The sequence below is a fragment of the Bos javanicus genome, chromosome 2 (genome assembly GCF_032452875.1).
Source record: "Bos javanicus breed banteng chromosome 2, ARS-OSU_banteng_1.0, whole genome shotgun sequence".
Taxonomy (NCBI): Eukaryota; Metazoa; Chordata; class Mammalia; order Artiodactyla; family Bovidae; genus Bos; species Bos javanicus.
This window is the reverse complement of record NC_083869.1, coordinates 20348158-20367877: the sequence shown is the minus strand read 5'-3', so window position 1 is coordinate 20367877 and position 19720 is coordinate 20348158. Positions and strand designations below refer to the sequence as shown.

General features: G+C 41.6%; 1 long non-coding RNA gene across 2 annotated transcripts; it reads right to left on the bottom strand.

The window, feature by feature from the left end:
• Positions 1-3867: 3867 nt before the first annotated feature.
• Positions 3868-19296, bottom strand: LOC133258180 (uncharacterized). 2 transcript variants are annotated; one of them, XR_009739849.1, is made up of 4 exons: positions 18935-19296; positions 17534-17598; positions 13954-14044; positions 3868-4322 (listed from the first exon to the last, which is right to left on the bottom strand). It is a non-coding gene; the product is annotated as an uncharacterized LOC133258180 (long non-coding RNA). The 2 variants fall into 2 exon arrangements; XR_009739850.1 differs by lacking the exons at positions 3868-4322; positions 13954-14044 and adding an exon at positions 17280-17401 and having other exon boundaries at positions 18935-19294.
• Positions 19297-19720: the final 424 nt, after the last annotated feature.

Genomic DNA, 19720 nt, shown 5'->3' with positions numbered 1-19720 from the left:
TGGCTCTAGTCAAGTCTGCACACAACACGAAGGCCAGCTCTCGGTATTTCTTGACTGGTACTCCATCTGGAAACACAGTTGAGCCAATGAAAGTTTTCAGATGGGTATATCTTCTATAATCCTGAGCTCACCCCAATCCAATTTCATATCTGGTAACATATCTGGAGGACGTTACAGAGATATATGATTTCACCGAGTGGGGTCTGCAGTTCACAGAATCACTAATACAAAATAAATGGTTGCCCTTTAGAAATGACTTGCAAATAGAACTTCCTCAAATATTATAGCAGGAAGAACAGTATTACTTTCTACAGAGCCGATTGAGGGAAAAAAATTGCTCGGTTGGTATTGTTTTCCAGAATGTCACCTCTTTAGAAAACACTTTATTTTAAAATGGTTCATTTGCTCTGGATCTAATTTCTATTATTTCGGGTGCTGTTTTATAAACCATGTTCAAAGAGCCCAGTTTTGTTTAACAGTTTACAAATTGCCTTAAATCACACGATTTTAAAAAGAGCCTTAACATTTGTGTAATATTTACCAGTTAAAAAAAAATAGACTCACACTCATTGTCTCATTTTATCCTCAGAGTAGCCCTGTGAGGTAGAAATCATAGGGTTTTAGCATTGGAAAGATCTGTGAGATCAAGTTAAAGACCTTCATTCTGCATTCATTTATTCAACAAATATTTGTGATAACGTGTACTTAACAGAAACTGTGCCAGAATTACCCTTGGTGAATAAAAGAAAGGAAGTTCTTGTTCTCAAAAAATTTATATTCTCAATAGGAGGCAGTCACTAAGCAAATAAATAAATTATCAAGATGATTAAAGATTGTGGTATGTCTCCTGAAGGAAATGAACAGTGTCGTATGATAGAGAAGACTTGGATGGAAAATTGTACTTGGATATCATTGCTGCTGCTGCTGCTGCTGCTAAGTCGCTTCAGTCGTGTCCGACTCTGTGTGACCCCACAGATGGCAGCCCACCAGGCTCCCCCGTCCCTGGGATTCTCCAGGCAAGAACACTGGAGTGGGTTGCCATTTCCTTCTCCAATGCGTGAAAGTGAAAAGTGAAAGTGAAGTTGCTCAGTCGTGTCCGACTCTTAGCGACCCCATGGACTGCAGCCCACCAGGCTCCTCCATCCGTGGGATTTTCCAGGCAGGAGTACTGGAGTGGGGTGCCATTGCTTTCTCCGGGATATCATTGTTAGGAGGTGACATTTGAACTGAGACTTGAACTATGAGAAGGGGCCAGTCACTGAAGACCTTGGTGTGAGCATTCCAGACAAAGACTAGCAAGAGCAAAGGCCCACAGCGACTAGATGTGGTTAAGGGAACAAAGGAGGCTGGTGTGACTGAGCAAGGTGAGCAAGCGGTGGGGGTCTGTGGCGGGTGGGGGAGGAGAGGGTACCGGTGAAGCAGGAGATAAACAGGATCTGGGTAAGAATCAGATTCTGAGTACTTGGGGTTTCAGCCCAAGCCACTGAAGCATTTGAACGGGTGAGATATGTATCTGCTGGGTGGAGAACGGACTTGTAGAGGTACTAAGAGTGTAGGTGTCAAACCAGTTAGAGGAGAAATAATGGAGTTGGGAGCAAAATCAGTTTCAGAATCCAGGTTTTCTGTCTCCAGTTTCTGTGTTCTTATCATTTTACAAACAAGGAAATATCCAAGGGACTTAAATGACTATTTATATAGGAGCATCTGGAAACTTTATCATCTTCCCAGTCTTCAGAAAAAATATTATTATGGCAAACTTTCAAGTGTGTGTGTGTTTGTGTGTGTGTGTGTGTTAGAATAATTGAGAGCAGTCTTAAAGTTTCTAACTCATGTCAACAAGCGCATCCGGCGGCAGACTTACCGGTGTATGAGTGTGGCAATAACCCCGTTGTCTGCCTGATTTCCATTCTTTTCCTTTCTCCTTGCCCACAGCCTCCCCTCCCCCGCTTTTTTTGTTCTTGATGGTGTTATGCTCAGGTAACACATCTGTTTTCCAGTCTCCCCAAAATGAGGTTACTCTGAAGAGAGTTACTTAGTAAAGTAACTCTTGGTAAAATTACTCTTACTTCAAGTTAAATTTTGCTGAAGGTTTGTGGGAAAGTTTTCTTGTCTTGATAAAGGCTCCGTTTCTTCCTACATCCTTGCGGTTTGCTCCTTCCTCACGTGAAGCCAGGAGAATGAAAGGCACGTGTTAAAACGGCAGAGCAAGAAGCTGGAGGGATGGTTTAAAAGCTGCTGCACCAACTGTGCTCAACGTTACTTGTGAAATTTATGATATATGAGGAGATATGGGTTAAGCCACTGTATTTGGATTTTTGTTCAATGCAGCTGAACACATCTGAACTAATCCACTGGCCCAGAGGGAGATAGAGATAAATTAACACACAGTGGCTCCAGTCCAACATAAACAGCTCATGAAAATATGCGATGGGATGTTGACTAAGTGCTAGCGTCAGGCGAAGTCAAAGCTGTGAATTTCCTTAAACAAAAGAGGTATTTTTCTAAATAAAGAAATAGTACTATTTTCTTCAGAAGGAATTAAGCTATCGGCTTTTATAATCAGTTTCCTACCCATGTCGGCCTAAGAATGTAGTACACCAATGTTAAGGCTCTGGGATCACGAGCATTTGAATTATACCAGAAGAGGGAGCCCTGGAGGATGTCCAATTAACCTGCAGTCAATCACCTGAAAATTAACTTGAAGAGATGTCAAGAGGTCTAGGTGAGTTAGGGCTTCCCTTGCAGGTTGTGAATCTTCCTAAGGTTGCTCTGGAGTCAGCTCATGGGGCTCTTGGTCTCTCTTTTTGGATTAGATTCACCACGCATCTTCCTCCCAGGCTCCTTATACCAAAGATGACAACGGGCCTCTGAAGGTCACCCCATTCTCCATCTAGGATTGCCATGGCGCACCAAAGCAGATATAAATGAGTACTTAGTGTTATTTCTTTATGTGACTGCCTGAAACACTGTCTGGCCTCACCCTAGTCTTTGACAGCTTATTCAAAGGCACTATCTGGGCCAAGGAGCAAAGAAATGTACTCATGTCCTCAATTTCGCACATTAGATTTGCTCTTAGAATATGCATTTTCTCTCTTACACATAGACACACATGGACCTTGGACTCTGGACCTGAGGACAAAGTCTAGATGTAATGATACTATGTGATTTCAAGGCCCAGTCCAGCATTCCATAAATGCTCATTGCTTATAAGACTCACAGACTTGGATAGAGTTCTCCCACCTTTCATAGATGTGGTTGGATAACAAGCTATTAAGTGAGTTTATAGAGACAAGAGGAACCCCAGGCTATCCATCCTCCTAAAAGTGCCCCCAAATGCATACCAGCTGGACATGCCCATGAGTCCTCTAACCCTAGACTATACCAAGCAGTCCACATGGACATTATCCTTAACAACAAGCTGTGACACAGAAAAGCACTTTCACTTTCTAGATGTCTTGTGCTTGCCACCTATCAATTGATCTACAGAGTCCACATTTATTGTATTTTTATTTCAGTTATTCTCAAATCCTTTTAGCTGGCAGGGTATCTGGGAAAATAAAACATTAGGGAGGTTACAAAAAAAACCTGACTATGAACTGACGGTCTCATACAGCCACAGCCCTGCCAGCCAGACTGTTATTCTAAGAGACCCGTCGTGGAGGTGGCTCGACTGCTTTCCTAGAGGTTCTGTGCTGAGTGATGTGAGCACCTTACGTATTTCAGTGGTTACAATATCCCCTCCTAAGCAACTTGCACTTTGGTATTAAAAACATTATTTTATGGGACTTGAAAACTGGTCATGGCTCACGTCCGGGGAATACAGTCATTGAGGTCATTTATTTTTCTTCAAAAAAAAAAAAAATACAGCTTAAAATATTTCTTGACATACCTTGGTTTCTTGTCCATATGGTATCTTGGGGAACCCTGGCTTTGTGGTCATTACAGGTTCTGGGGTGGGGTCTTGCAGTGATTTGCAAGCTGGGGTAGAGGGAGAGGGCAGGAAGAGTTGGTAAGGAGGCAGCTGGGATATACTTTTCAAAAACACACAGCATCTTGAAAGTTTGGTTTCCCATCACCATTTATATTCCTGAGGACTAGACACATCTCTCACTCTGCAGCAGTGTTTCGTGACATTTGGATTTACAATGTTCAAGTTGAAGTCTCTAGCCCCTTGCAGTCTGTCAAAAACAGCTTCTTTGTCCATTTATTTTTGTCTTCCACACCCAGTCTGAATATCTTTTGTAAATTTATACTTGACAACCCTCGTATTTCAGTAGCAGGCTTCGGTTTCACAATCTACCTTGCTTGCTCAGTTACATTAGCTGAAACAACAAATTTAATCCATGATGTCAATAGTAAATTATAGCAGAGAAGTAATATATGTCTGACATCATAAAGGTCGAGGCCATAGTAAAAACACTGCAAATTCTGGAGCCATTGTATTTGAGCACGCGGTGGGCTCTTACTAAACATTAACATTATGAAAATCAGATTAGCCCTAAAAGCTGCATTTGGCTAATCTTATTTGTTTTATATCTTCTTTTCTAAATGGAAAATTTCTCAAAGCAGAGCACTCTTCTACTCTATTCTGTGCCATAGATTTTGCTCCCATGGACATTGGCTGTGTAATTATATTTTATATTTGGTAGTGGATAAATAATTAAAACGAGAATTACTTTCCTGAAAAGATTCATTTAGAGCACACGTTTTCTATTACCATAGCTGTAGGATGGGGGAGGGGACATTGCCTCCTACCTACCTCAACTACCTTGCCATTAAAGTATCTAAATTACCTCCGTGAATTCTGAGCACAGAAGTGGTTGATGAATTGCTTTTGCATAAATGCGCTTTCCCTTTGCTAGAATCTAATTTTATGAAACACACTCGTGTGTGTGCCCAAGAACACACACACACACACACTAACCAAGAGACACACGTATACCAAAGCAACCACTGAACCCTCTCAAGAAGAAAAATTGAAGGTTGGAATTTTCTCTATATAATGAAGTTTAAAAAAAAAAAAAGAAAAAAAACATTGCCAGTAATATAAGCATCTCTGAGGAAAGCCCAAATGGTTTCATCTCCTGTAGGGAACCGCAGTTCATGAATCATTGTTTCCATGCAAAAGTGTTTCATTCTTTTAACCGGTGCTATCAATTGTACTGGCTGATTTTTTTTTAAGTATCAAAATTTGATTCTAGTTTAAACTCGTTTATTACAAATAGGGAAAAAATATTCTGCAGAGTGAACCAAAAAGCCATTCTGTAGATGAGTCTGAGAATCCCATCCTTTTTGTGGTTCTAATGTTTCTAAATGGTTTGATCTGTAATGGGCAGCCCTAGTGACCAAGGAGTCTTCATAAGCAGCTGACAGCTCTCACTTGGCTCAGAAGTATTTTCATTTATTAAAAGCGTTTATTTTAGTGTCCGTGTGTTTTGCTGTGTGTGTTAGAATGCAGTATCTGAGCCCCAACACTCGGCATCATGGAATAATGTGGCATTAGATATATTACCTCCTGGCAGAATCATTTGCTGTTCATGTCAGTGAGAAGGGGGAACGTCTTCAGCCCCTGTTATACTCAGTGATTAGCCAGGCTTTCCTGTGGGTGCTGGAGCAGTGACTCCAAGAGTATGGAGAAGACAGACAAGCTGGGCTGAAAGGAAGTGGCCTCCAGTGAGGTCCATAGATGCCCAATCTCTCCCCTAGCCTGGCCTTTTAGATTTGCCTGCCTCCATGACCTCATGGAGTGATGAGTTTGGCCGTGGACCATGGAGGAGAGTGAGTGTGGAGGGAAAGGTGATGGAATCCCACATTTCTCGTCGTTTCTCTGCCTCACTTAATCACTTACCATGAGCAAGGTGAAAAAGCCTATCCCTCAAACTGACCTTGGACTGTTTGAATACATAACTCAAGTTCACATAGCACTTCAAAGAAAGAAAATGACTGCTGGATACTAAAGCTATTGCAGTGAATAACTATGCATTTTTATTTCCAGGAGTTCTTTAATTTGATCATTGATGCCTATAAATACAACCTAGAGAGCCTACATGAGATACAGTTCCTTTCTTCTGAAGCCTTAGACTTGAAAATCATAACAGAACTAGGTTGCCGTCTCAGTAGTCTTCAGGCTTTCATCTGCCCCGAGGTCACATTGCTCCAGGAAGGATGGGAGCGTGGGGAGCAGGAGGGCATCCTTCAGGATGGGCCTCAGTACCAGCCTCACGAGGGCCACATCGATATCCTGGCAGCACTATCAGCCTCGACCTACACCGACGTGTACGTGGATGCAAGGTTGCCAGTGCGTGTTATTACCTTGCCTTATGTCAACAGCAAGGGATTGTGCTATTTTTTTTCCTTCATAGTCAAATAGAAAGGCAATTTACTTTCTCCAATTTTTGTTATGAAATAAAATTATATCCTACAAACCAGATTTTGATCATTTCTGATATAGTTATTTTTGTCCTCCTCTTTAATCCAAGAGTGAATTTTGTCTCTTGAATGAGTAAATGAATCGTTGCTGGTATGGTGGTCTGCTCACCTGAGATTAAATGGACTTCCTCCTGTTCACTCTGAGGGTGAAGAGAAGCCTGGGAAAACTTGCCCTCCTAGTTTGGCCTTAACGATATGGAATCTTGGCCTCTGGGCTCTGTGGCCACTGCTTTGGCTAAAGGTTAACGGTGACTAAGGATTGTTGAGTGTGTTTTAAGTCTGAGGCATATCACTTTCCAGATCTCATGTGTTACTTGCAGTAGCTTTTTGAGTTAGGTATTATTTTTTCATTTTATGAGAGAGAAAACTGAGATTTAGCCAGGCTAGGTAAACTTCCAAGGCTACATATACAATAGGTTGGGTGCTAGCCTATGGACTAATCTCTCCTTTGGGTCAGGTGCCCTCTCCTGCTCCAAAAATCCATATTCACAGATATAACACTGACCATCTCCAAATGCCATGATCCTAACCACCACCGTATTCTACCGCATCACAGGTTCTTGCTACAAAGTTCCCTTGTGTGGCTGACAACTGCACTTCCCTTAGAATTCAGAAAGAGTGGTTTCCTGGGCTCACCTCATCACCCCAAGCAAGCCTATTAGCTGCTGCCATTGGTAGGGGACCTGGGAACATGATGGATGATGGCCGTCCACTCCACAAATAAACAAACTCTGCATTATTCCGTTAGCTATTTTCCATTTCCTGCTAAGCCTAACAGTTTATTACTGCTATTTAAGTATGGCTGTATTACTTTACATATTTACTTTATATTCTTCACATGATGACATACTTAGGTGTTCCAGATCCTCTGTGTAGTTTTTTGCTTTTTTTTTTTTTTTTGCATCGTGTGACAGGTAGGATCTTAGTTCCCTGACCAGGAATAGAACCCTCACCTCCTGCACTGGAAGACATGGAGTCTTGAACACTGGACCACCAGAGAAGTCCCTCTGCATTATCTTTTGGAAGATATAATTGGATCAATTTGAGGGGATAACCCTCCCAGCACTGGCAAGACTACCATTGATTCCTCTCTATGGAGCCCCTTTTCTCTAAGGGGCAGAAAAGAGATCATTGTGTGGCCTCTGTGAATCAAGCGGGTTGAAATGTCCGCTGCACCAGGAGGGCGCATGTACCCTTGTCTCTTTACCTTATTCGGAAGGTAAAGGAGGCAGGGTTTACTAAAAGTAGCACTAGACCCCATGAGCCCCAACCTCCACTCCTCTCCTGTGTAGGGTTTTGTGAAAATCCGAAAAGCCATATGAAGGGTGTCTGTTTGGCTGTTCTGACTCTTTTGGCTGTTACTTTGTGAGAGTAAGAAAACTCTCACTCCTTATCAGGAAAGGCATTTACTGTCAGATCCCACATGGGCTGGAATTGGCGGGGGGAAAGCAGAGTCCCGGGGTGGCGGATGGAGGGCCCTGGAGGGTCTGTTCCAGCCAGTCCTCTGCTCTGTCTCTCGCACACAAGTGACATGGTCGTCACCGCACAGCGTCTGTTCTCTGGGGCCTCCCTGCCCTCCTGGCCCCTCACTGCCTCTCCACACTGACAGGCTCTTTCTTCCTCATCCTCCAGGATTTGGTAAATGGTGACCCAGAAAAATGTGTTTTATTTGGCCAGCTCAGTTTTTAGAGCAAATTTTGAATTTGATTGTTTTTGGCAAAGCATGCATCATTGTCATATATTTGCCAATTTACACATTTACTTTATTCAGATGAAGGCACTGTACTATAAAGATTTATGTACATTACATATTTTCTGTACTTCCTTCTGTTTATTCTTTCTTTCTTTTTTTTTTTTTTACTATTTGTAACTTTCAGTTTGGTCTTCTATGACTCTTCATGCCCTCAACCCCCAATCAAATAATATGCTCAGCACCTTTTCCCCCAAACTTTTACTGCTAACCCTCTTTTGATCTGTTTATTTCCTCTTACATTCTTGAGAAAGAACCTTCATATACCATACCACCTTAATAGGGTTAGGATTGGGGTCAGCCCAAGTTACCTCTACTGGTATGTTTATTGTAAGTGGGAAAGTGTTTTGAAACTTGCACAATGGTACCCAAATGTCAAGTGTCCATTAGTATTATTGTTATTATATGGCAGTGTACATTAGGGTCATATAGATAGATCTAATTATCAGAAATATCCTCTTCTGGCACATGTGATGATTTATTACCTTGGAATTTATCTAAAGACCTTTAGCTAAGAAACACAGCAGTGAAGCTGTGGACCATTCTCTTTTCTCATGTGAACATACATGTGGGTCTTCTCTAAGCATTTATGGCAGAATAATTTCAGATTCAGACAAATGGCTCAGATTCTTGGTGAGTGGTGTAGTCTGTAGACATGGTCAAGGTACCCTGGATAGACCTGGGCAGGAACAGATCATTCAGGGGTACCTTGAAAACAGTTTTTCATTTTTTGGACACCACAAGGCTATCAATGTGGAAAAACATGTGGTTGTTATTTAAGCTTACACATTTGGCTCTCCTCATCTTTGATACAGTGACCCTCTTTAATACCATGGTAATTTACGTGTTTCACACTACTCCAACCTGTCCTGCTCACACAGTCTCTAATTAAAGCTAAAGCCCAGAAGATAAAATCAGGGGAGGTAAAAGCTCTTCCATTTTCTGCAAGCTTTGGGCACTAAGGCTGGATATCTCTATGTCTCCTTTTTTAAAGAGATACAGACAACCGTCATCAGAGAAGCCAAACTACTAGATTAGAAGATATTGTAAATATTTAAACTTAACTAATAAACTAGCATATGTTTATAAAGAACATAGTCTTGAAGATCTCATAGCCAGAACAAAGGTTGGTAATTAACTTTGGAAAGAACCCAAAAGGAAGAAAGTGAAAGTGAAGTTGCTCAGTCATGTCCAATTCTTTGGGACCCCATGGACTGTATGTAGCCTCCCAGGCTCCTCCATGCTTGGGATTTTTCAGGCAAGAGTACAGAAGTGGGTTGCCATTTCCTTCTCCAGGGGATCTTCCCAACCCAGGGATTGAACCTGGGTCTCCCACTTTGCAGGCAGAGGCTTTACCCTCTGAGCCACCAGGGAAGAAAACAATTAGCTAAATGATCTCTTAGTTTAGAGGCTGCAAGATTTTGGAAATGCCTATGACTCAGTCAGGGCTTCCCAGGCAGCGCTAGTGGTAAAGAAAAATGAAAATGAAAGTCCCTCAGTCCTGTTCAACTCTTTGTGACACCATGGACTATACAGTCTATGGAATTCTCCAGGAGAAAATGCTGGAGCGGGTAGCCTTTCCCTACATCCAAGGGATCCCAACTCAGGGATTGAACCCAGGTCTCCTGCATTGCAGGCAGATTCTTTACCAGCTGAGCCACAAGGGAAGCCCAGTGGTAAAGAACCTGCATCCCAATGCAGAAGACATTAGAAATGTGGGTTTGATCCCTGGGTTGGGAAGGTCCCCTGGAGGAGGGCATGACAACCCACTCCAGTATTCTTGCCTGGAGAATTCCACGGACAGAGGAGCCTGGCAGACTATGGTCCAAAGCGTGGCACAGAGTCAGACACAACTGAAGCAACCTAGCATGCACGCACTCAGGACTCGGTCAAGTATCTCTTAAGCGTTCTACTAGGAGCACTGGGAACCTGACAGGTTAGATCCTAACCCATGTGCTATCTGCTTTGGCCCACTTAGGGATGTCAGGAAGATATTATAGATGTGAAGGCACCTTAAGCATTGAAGAAAAGAGGTGCTATATAAAACCCAAGGTTTTATTGTTATTCCCATTGCCTTTTGTGGCAGGCCTTTTTTTTTTTTTTTTTTCAAGGATGCTGCAGCATAGGAGGCGTTCGTAAAAAGCCCAATAAGTAAAAGCAACCAAACAAGACAAACAAAGGAAAGAGGATCCCGTGTGACAATCTGGGAGTGCCCAGCTGAGCATCGTTTGACGGCTGTGGGCACTCTGCCTTCGGGAAGGCCGCAGAGGGCTGAGCACAGAGCTGGAGAGCAGCATTGCAAGGGGACCAAATTGTAGCTCATGATGGTGTGTATGTTGGGGGCTGTGTGTCTATCAGACCCTTCTGGTACCCACAACAATGACTCAAAGGGCCCTAACATGAGATGTGCTGATTCTCTATGAATGCTGAGAACTGCAAGGTGATGTTGCCAACTGAAATCTTACAGGTCTTCAGATGGTATACCAGTTTCTCTCTCTGTTTCTCTCTTTTCCCCAATTTTCTTCTTTTCTCTCTCTCTCCTCCTTTCTCCTTTCCTCTCTCCTTCTTTCCTTCTGTCATATTACATTCCTATCTTCAGCCAAAACACAATTCACTGCCAGGCTAATGTGTTCACCTGGTACAATAGACTCTGTTTCTCCTCAAACTCTAAATTAAACATAATCCCCAATGCGGTGGCATTAGGAGGGTGGGCCTTTGGGGTGATTAGATCATGAGGGTGGTGCCCTCATGAATGGATTCATGCCCTTATGCAAGAGGCTCCAGAGAGAGCTCACCTCCCTTCCACCCTGTGAGGATACTATGGAAAATCAATCCTGTGTGAACTAGGAAATGGGCTCTCACCAGACACCAAATCTGCAAGTACCTTGATTTTGGACTTCCTGGCCTCCAGGACTATGACAAATAGATGGCTGTTGTTTAATCTACCCGGTCTATGGTATTTTTAAAATAGCTGCCCAAACTAAGACTGCATCCCAATGCAGAATCTGAGAAAAGAACATGCCTACAGGTGGTGTCTTTGGAGGTGATGTTGGGAATCAGGGGTGGACCAGGGAGCATGGAATGAAGAGGGAGGAACAACCAATCACAGGGGCCTTGTGAAGCTGGTTCCTGCAGCAGGCAACTGGGACTGGACTTTACGAGGACCACTGGAGGCTGTAGAATGCTTGTCAGAGTTGCTTTCAATAAAAAGTATTGACAGCAAAACATTTATCCATCAGCTCTCATCTCTGGTTGGCTAGGGATTACTCCAGTTGCTATAACCTGTATCCTGAACAGTCTTCTCCAGGCATGGTTCAAGCTCTTTAAATGAGGTGCTGTCAGCAGAAGTGGCCTTTGGACACATGCTGCTGTGGTGGTTGGTAACCGAGGTGAAGCTGGCAGGATATGAGATAATCCCAAGGGACTCTGACACGCCAGGCTTTCCTCCGCCAGCTTTTGTGTAATTGACTTGTGTTGACTGATTCCTCTTAAGTTTCACAGTATTGATTTTTGCCCAGCAATTTTGCCTAGAGAATATTTTTAAGTCTCCTGAATCCATCACATATAAGTGTGCCAATCCTGGCCAGTTTTGGTGGCCAGTTAGGTGGTTCAGAGATTTGGATGTCGAGTCAGGTGACCTGAACTCAAATCCTAGCTCCACCATGAAGGAGCTGTGCAAACTTTGAGAAGTTACTTAACTTTTCCCATCTCTAAATCAGGGATAATTACAGTACCTATATCACAGAATTATCACTCTAAAGATTAAGTGAAACAATCAATGTAAAATAGTTAGTCCAGTGTGTGGGTCATACCAAGTATTTCATAAATATAAACAATTTTTTGAATCTGATGAGTATAATTTCACACCTTCATCTAAGTCACTGGTAAAATTACTGAAGAGAAAATATACAAATGAAGAACTCATTAGCAGTTTTTCTGAATCTTCCATTTAGGTTAACATTAATCCATGGGATCATAAAATCTCAGCTTTTTGAATATAAGCATCCATCTTATGCTTGAGTTCATCATGAGAGATGACTTCAATTGCTTTGATGAAGCAAAGGAATGCTGTATCTACATGGCGGTGCTACTAAGTGTGCTCCATGGGCCCAGTGCTGGTCTATCAACTATTACTAGTCCACAGTGAGATATGTACAGAAATTGAGAGTAAGTGGATACAAATGTTTTTAGCAACTTGACATTGCCTTGACTTCCAAATGCATGGTCAATGAATTCATTTCACTGAATATCATACAGATCAGATCAAGGAGTATTGAACTTGTGAGGAAAGTCTATAAAATGAGCAGTAGGACCATGTTAAGCATGTGATATTTTAAGGTTAATTAGTCAATTGTAACCCAGAAGTTTTAAAGACAGAAACCTTGTCTTTCATAAACAATTAATTTAAATTTAACTATAACTTTACAGAATAAGTAGTTGGAACTGGTTACTGATACTGAAAATTGAGAAATTTTGCAAATAGAGTATCACTTGCTTCATTTTAGAAAAAAATTAAAAACCAATATCCTATTTTGTCCTTGTTACTATGGACACATCTCTACAAGACAGGTTTCTCTCTTTTAAGTATTACTGAAACATAGAAAGAGTTTTGATACACATTTTCCCTTATGAGTATTATTGTCATCAATCTATCCTAGATTAGGTAAGTTGCAAAGCAAGAAGCAAACTCATCCATCACATTGAAATTAAATACTGATATACAAATTGTTCATTAAAAGCATGAATATAGGTATTTAGTATGGGGATTTATTCCACTTATTTCATGTTATGATGGCAGAATTATAAAAATTCTGAGTGTAGCAGTAGTTTTCTCTATTATTCACCTTTATAGATATTTTCAGTGAACAACCTATAATATTTAGTTTTTAAAAATTCAAATTTTTTTCTATGCCATGTTTGTTTTGATACTATTTATTCAAATGTAGCTTAATGTCTACTCAATAATTTAATATTCAAAATGGAGGGCAAGGGACAGGGCCTTGAGGGTGGTTGGAAGGCCGGTGCTTGGAGGTGTTTTTCTGAATGGGAGTGACCTGGTGGGAGTTGCAGGTGGGGGATCAGGCAGGCAGGGAGTATCTGAGAGGACTGGTGAGGGGGTGGTGAAAGGAGCCACTGGAGTTTGCAAGCAGATAGAGAAGGCAGACTTCCCTGGTGTCTCAGCTGGTAAAGAATCTGCCTGCGATGCAGGAGACATAGGTTCAATCCCTGGGTTGGGAACATGCCCGGGAGAAAGGAATGGCAACCCACTCCAGTATTCTTGCCTGGAGAATTCCATGGATAGACAAGTCTGGAGAGTTTGGGGTCACAAGTCCATGGGGTCGCAAAGAGTCAGACATGACTGAGTGACTAACAATTTCACTTCACAGAAGGGAGAGTAGGGAGAGGTGTAATTTGAAAATTAAACCCCCCCAGATGAAATAAACAAAAAGGGGGCTTGTATTTTGTAGTCTAAACTGGTAATTTATTTTTTATTGATTTTTATGAAAGTTAGCAAACTCTTGGAGATTTTATAAAATTTTATCTTTTACAACAGTTTGGGAAGCACTGCCCTATGCTATTCACTTGATTTACCAACCATCAAAGGAAAAAAGAAATGTATATCTCCTATGAAACTGACTAATATAAACCCCCTATAAGATTTTATCATCTATAAAACAACTGCAATTAGATATCACAAGACATTGTAAGGCTGAATTTTTGCATATGAACTGGCTTTGAAGACAGGTTAAAAAAAAATAACCACCAATTCTTACATTTACAACTGTTTCTGCCAGTCTCATCCACATCATAGACTGTTAGAAGTAGAAGGTATAATCCAAAGTGTCATCTTTAAAATGATGATGCCTGAAAGACAATAAGCCTCCACCCTCAGAGAATGATGGGAAGCCAGAAGGTGCGGGGAGAGGGGCAGGAGCACAGGAAGGGCAGCACTTTGGATGGATTTTATTTCTTTGGCATAATTTTTCTCACTGACCCCATAACATGGACAATGTGGCTTGGAAGCTCTAAAACTAGATCATTCATTAATCAACAATTCAGCAATCTTGGAGTGTATGCTATGACTACTAAGACTTGAAGAAGTTAAAAGCACAGGAGGAAGTCAATAACAATAACAAAACCCAGTGTATGCTGTTTTTAGAAAAATAGAGGGATAAATACATTCATTTTTAAGAACCATTTTTATTGAGATATAATTCACATATAAAACTTACCCATTTAAAATGTACAATTTAACAGTTTTGGTGTATTCATGGAGTTGTACAACCGCTTTACAATCTTAAGTTTAGCATGTTTTACATTCACTTTTATGTAAACACCAATCATGAATGTATGACCCATGGACTATAGCCCACCAGGCTCCTCTGTTTCTGGAATTCTCCAGGCAAGAATACTGCAGTGGGTTGCCCTTCCCGTTTCCAGGGTATCTTCCTGACCCAGAGATCAAACCCAGATCACTGCATTACGGGCAGATTCTTTACCATCTGAGCCACCAGGGAAGCCCATATATATACACATATGCATACATATATGTACACCCATAATTATATAGTCATACATATGTGTGTATATACATATATGTGTATGTATACGCGTGAGTATGTCTATACATGTACTCTAAGTTATTATTGAATTAAAAAATAAATCTCCAGTCGCCTTAGAGGATTAAGAGCACCTGACTTAAAGGAGCCTAGCCTCCTGCCACTTTCCTGTTTATTGCTCCAGAGAGGAGTTGAATGAGTAGCCCAGGGTTGGACACCACCAGCCTCCCCTTGAGGCCAGCTTGAGTGAGCAGGCTGCTCTGCCCTTGCCCTGACCCTCATCCTGACTAAGTGGCACTGGGCCCTTCCAGGTAGATATGAGCCCAGAGCTGGGCCTTGCAGCCCAAGTCAGAGGTGCTGGTGGTTTTTCAATGTTGATTCTAGCCTGGTTGAAAGTACCAATGCATTTTTGAAGTGGCCTCAGAACATCAGATAATGATTTTACTCCCCCTAACCTGGGTTAGGTTCAAACTGGATGACTTCAGAGGAGAAGATTCATGTATTCCCCCTTTGTTTTATTTCAAATCCTTAGTTCCTTGACTTACTTCCTGCTTCCAAACACGGTTTGTCCCTCTGGTCTCCCCCTCCTCACAATTCTCACTCTTTTCTTGGAATTTAGGACATCTGATTGACGCTCTTGAAAGGATATCTGGGATAACTGTGTTTTGATGAACTGTTATTATTTTAGTCACTAGATATTCAGCCGACTAAGTAATTTGTTAAATGCAAACAACATATCCTTTCCAAGTATACCACTTCAGGGCATCCCAACCACCAACCACAGCCCCATGTTCTTGGATAAAAATAATAAATGTGTTCATCTGAGAAGAGGGGAAAAAAATGAAAATGTTATTTTATTGGAAAACCCAAATAATTTTAAAATAAATATAAGGAAAATATAGCTCCCTAATGTAAACTTGACCATGAGAGGCAAACATCATAAAAAAGCGGTCTCTGTTTCAGGTGTTCTGGAAACAAACTTGCCTTTACAGTTTCGGGTGCCGCACCAAACATCAACAGAATATAGGGACATATTCTGCACTTGAAGGGTTATATAACACTTTACATTTTTTCTCAATCTTTTCCATCTTGCAGAAATTTAGAGGCTATAATTTTGGCTCCCACAAACAGTGGTTTCAACCAGCATGTATTTCAATGATGAAAAATTTAAAACATTAGACAACAACCACCTGGTCTACCTTTTCGTTGTCTTCAAGTGACTCACTGGAAAAGATGAGTCTTTTCCCTGATGCTGGAAAAGATTGGGGGCAGGAGGAGAAGGGGACAACAGAGGATGAGATGGTTGAATGGCATCACCGACTCAATGGACATGAGTTTGAGCAAGCTCTGGGAGATGGTGAAGGACAGGAAAGCCTGGCATGCTGCACTCCATAGGGTTGCAAAGAGTTGGACACAGCTGAGTGACTGAACAACAAAAACAACATGAGCGAACTGATGGTGAAAACAAATGGTCTGTGTAAAGAAGAACATTTAATTATGTAAAGTCACAGCCTAGTCAGAACTCTTCAATATTTTCTGAGCTTTCACCACCTACCAACACTGGGCCAGGAACACTGCAGACCCTGCGCTCCCAGGGTAGGCATCCCAGAGTGGAGACAACTAATGAGCAGCTAATGAGCATAAGCCTAGAAATGGTCTGCTGCTGGAAGAGCCGGGCTCTAAGGGGGTTTCTGGCAGGGGGACTGCCACAGGAAGTAACGCCCTCTCAGCAAACAGAAATCACAGGCTTCTTACAAGTAGAGTGATTTTAGCTTCACCACTTAATACTTGGCTTCCCAGGTGGCACAGTGGTAAAGAATCTGCCTGCCAGTGCAGGAGACACAAGAAACGAAGATCCCCTGGAGTAGCAAATGGCAATCCACTCCAGTATTCTAAAATCCCATGGATAGAGGAGCTTGGTGGGCTGCAGTCCATGGGGTTGAAAATAGTCAGACATGACTGAGCATGCCCAGACACACAATACTTGGATCAGCAGACACCAAAAGGGTATACAAACCTGCTCCCTGTTCCACTCAAGTTAAAAGCCATTTCCCAAACCCAGGAAACCACCAAAATAGCCTTGCTTGCCTCAATGCATTTGGAAGTTTTTCAATAATAAAGGCTATCAACTGCATATTTTCTGACCAGGAGCAAAGTGGCCATCTTTTTCATTTTCCTTTTTCTTTCTAAGATGCCAACATCTATTTCTGCTCTGTTTGTGAGGGTTTTCATTAGAAAAAGCACCATTTATACAAATTCTCTCTGATTAAAATGTATTGCCTTTTGTGAGTGATGAATTTAGACAAGTAAAATATCTCTGTCTTTATTTTCCATCATAGTTGGTCATAAATCCTGCAAGCTAGAAGTGATAATGTGCTCTGGCTTCATGTAATTGTGCTGGCGAGAGCTCTATGTGCTCATGTCTCCAGTTTTATTGTGTCGGGAAGACAGACAACTCTTCCAAGTTGCTGATGGAGATGCTGGCGGTGGCCCAGCTCTTGAGGGAGATGATATTTGGATTGCTTTCTCTAAGGGATTGCTTTTCTCTGGTCAGTGATTTCTCTCATGGCTCTGTGTCCATCCTTTAGAAGACCATATAGAAAGGAGAAATATTTCCCACCTTTACCACTTAATGGGGTGGTGGCCATGCTGAGCTTGAAAGCTTCAAAGAAAATAACCAAGTCACTTTAAATGCATTCACATGAATTCAATCTCTCCTCCCTCCCTCCCTTCCTTCTTTTCTTCCTTCTTCCCTCCCTCCCTCTATTCCACATGCGTTTATTAAATATCTTACCTCATACTATCCTGAATGTCATGAAAGTCCTGAAGGAGTTTCGTGGTCTGGCATGGAAAAGACAACTATAATGGGAAATTTGGGGAAGAGTGTCAGCTTTGACAAATGTATGTGTTAGGGTACTATTAGCTGCTATAACAATAAACTTTAAAAAAATTGACTTAACACACTAGAAGTTTATTTCTCACTCAGATAACAATCCAAACAGATGTCCCTTAGCTGCAGGACACAGGATTCAGGTTTCTGTCTTGAGGTTCAGACTTGTCCGAGGTCTTCAGAATCTCTTCCAGCCCTCAGAGAGAGTAAAGATGCACACTCACATCTTAGAAATCCCATTTTTCTGACTTTCCACTGGGGAGAACTTATCACGCAACCCCAGCTAGATGCAAAGGACACCAGCAAGACCAGTTTCAGTCAGGCAACTACATTTTTATAGCATAGAAGGAGATGAAAAATGAGTGGACAGTTAGCTACAAGAAGAACAAGGAACAAATTCTTTTTTTTTTTTTTGAATCAACTGATATTCTGGTGATAATGGAGCACTTAGGAAAATTTTGGTGGGCCTGCTTTCTATTATAAGCTAGGAAAAGGACAAGGAGGTCTGAGGATCTAATGGTGGAGATACAAGCAGGTCTAGGTTGTATTTCTCAAGAAATAAAATATGATAAATAAATAAATAAATATGAAAATAAATAAATAAATAAAATAAGCAGTTCCTAGGAAGAAGGGGAAGCTTTGCTTTTCAAATACCCATCACTGTGTGATTTGGCTCATTTTCTTTTTTTTTTTTTCTTGAAGGGATCATAAAAATTAAGTCTAAAAGAAAAGCAGTTCTTCAGAGAGCAGGTTTGGCTGCCCTTTGAGATACCTAATTTACAAAAGTTCCCTTTAATGGGTGTCATCTTACAGTCAGGGAAATGAGCCACTACCTTCGGAAGTCAGGTTTGTTAGCTTTTTTGCCTGAATCCCCTCCATTTTTCTCACAGCCTCAGTGAGCACAGTTTCTTTTCATCCTAATGTGATGGGGGATAAAATGAAAGGGAATCTTCCTTTATGCAATCGTGAAATTTTCCAGTTGTGAAGCACTTTGAAATACAGACTAATTAATAAACACAACTCTCTTCTAAAGCCGTGAGGATCGCTGTTCTCATTTTTCACAGCTGAGAAGGCTGCAGTTAAAATAGTTGGCCCCAGGCTGTGCACCTTGTCGGTGGAAGAACTTCAAGGCATCAGCCTGCATTCTTGCAGGATGGCATGCAGCCTCTCTGGAGAATAATCAGTAGCTAACAGCGACTTCCTCAGCGACTCCACAGTGCCCCTGGCACCAGCTATACAATTAGCAGTGTTTTTGTCACAAGCTGTGAGTGACCCACTAAAGAGAAAGGAGAAAAAGTGACTCACCGGATGGCCCTATAGCTCATGAACACTTTCAGAGATTGAAGAAATCTTTTGTAATTACCAGCTCTGTGCTAAACCAAGAATCAGAAAGATGAGAAGTGTTTGTCCATGTCTTCAGGGTGCTAAGACCTCGAGGCCCAAGTTGTTATCACCATCGCAGAGACAGAGGAATTCAGAGCCTGAGACTGCTCACTTGCCCAACAGTGAGTTGTTAACAGGACTTTCTTCCTAATATCATTCTTCTGTTTTGATTCACAAAATGATAAGATACTGTATACAAATAGGCTGTTTCAATAAGAAAGAAGTTAGCATGAGTGACAGCAAATGTTAAGGTTTGCCCTGATGACATCGTTTGTGATGGAATAATTGGTTCTGAATTATCTCATAGATACAAACCAGCCCTCGTGGTAGTGTATAACCAGAGTTTTGGAGCGTATAACCAGAGTTTTGGCTCTCCCCACAATTAAAACACTTATATTTCAGAGACTGTATGGATAGTTTGCTTATGAGGAACAGAGACCTGTCATAAACTGCTGACTGTCAAGTATAAGAGAAATAACCTAGGACAGAATATAGATCTCTGTAGAAACTTTGTTTCTCCCTTCTTCAAGAAGTGTGTGTTATTTATGTAGGTGAGGGAATAGACAGTCATGAATAAACCCAGCCAGGACACTCTGGTTTCATTTTCAGTTGTGACCGCAGTGAGATTAGATAGCGTGAAGCTGCACTGTTCGGTGTGGGAGCCACCAGTCACTTGTGCCTACTACGAACTGAAATGTTCTCCGAGAG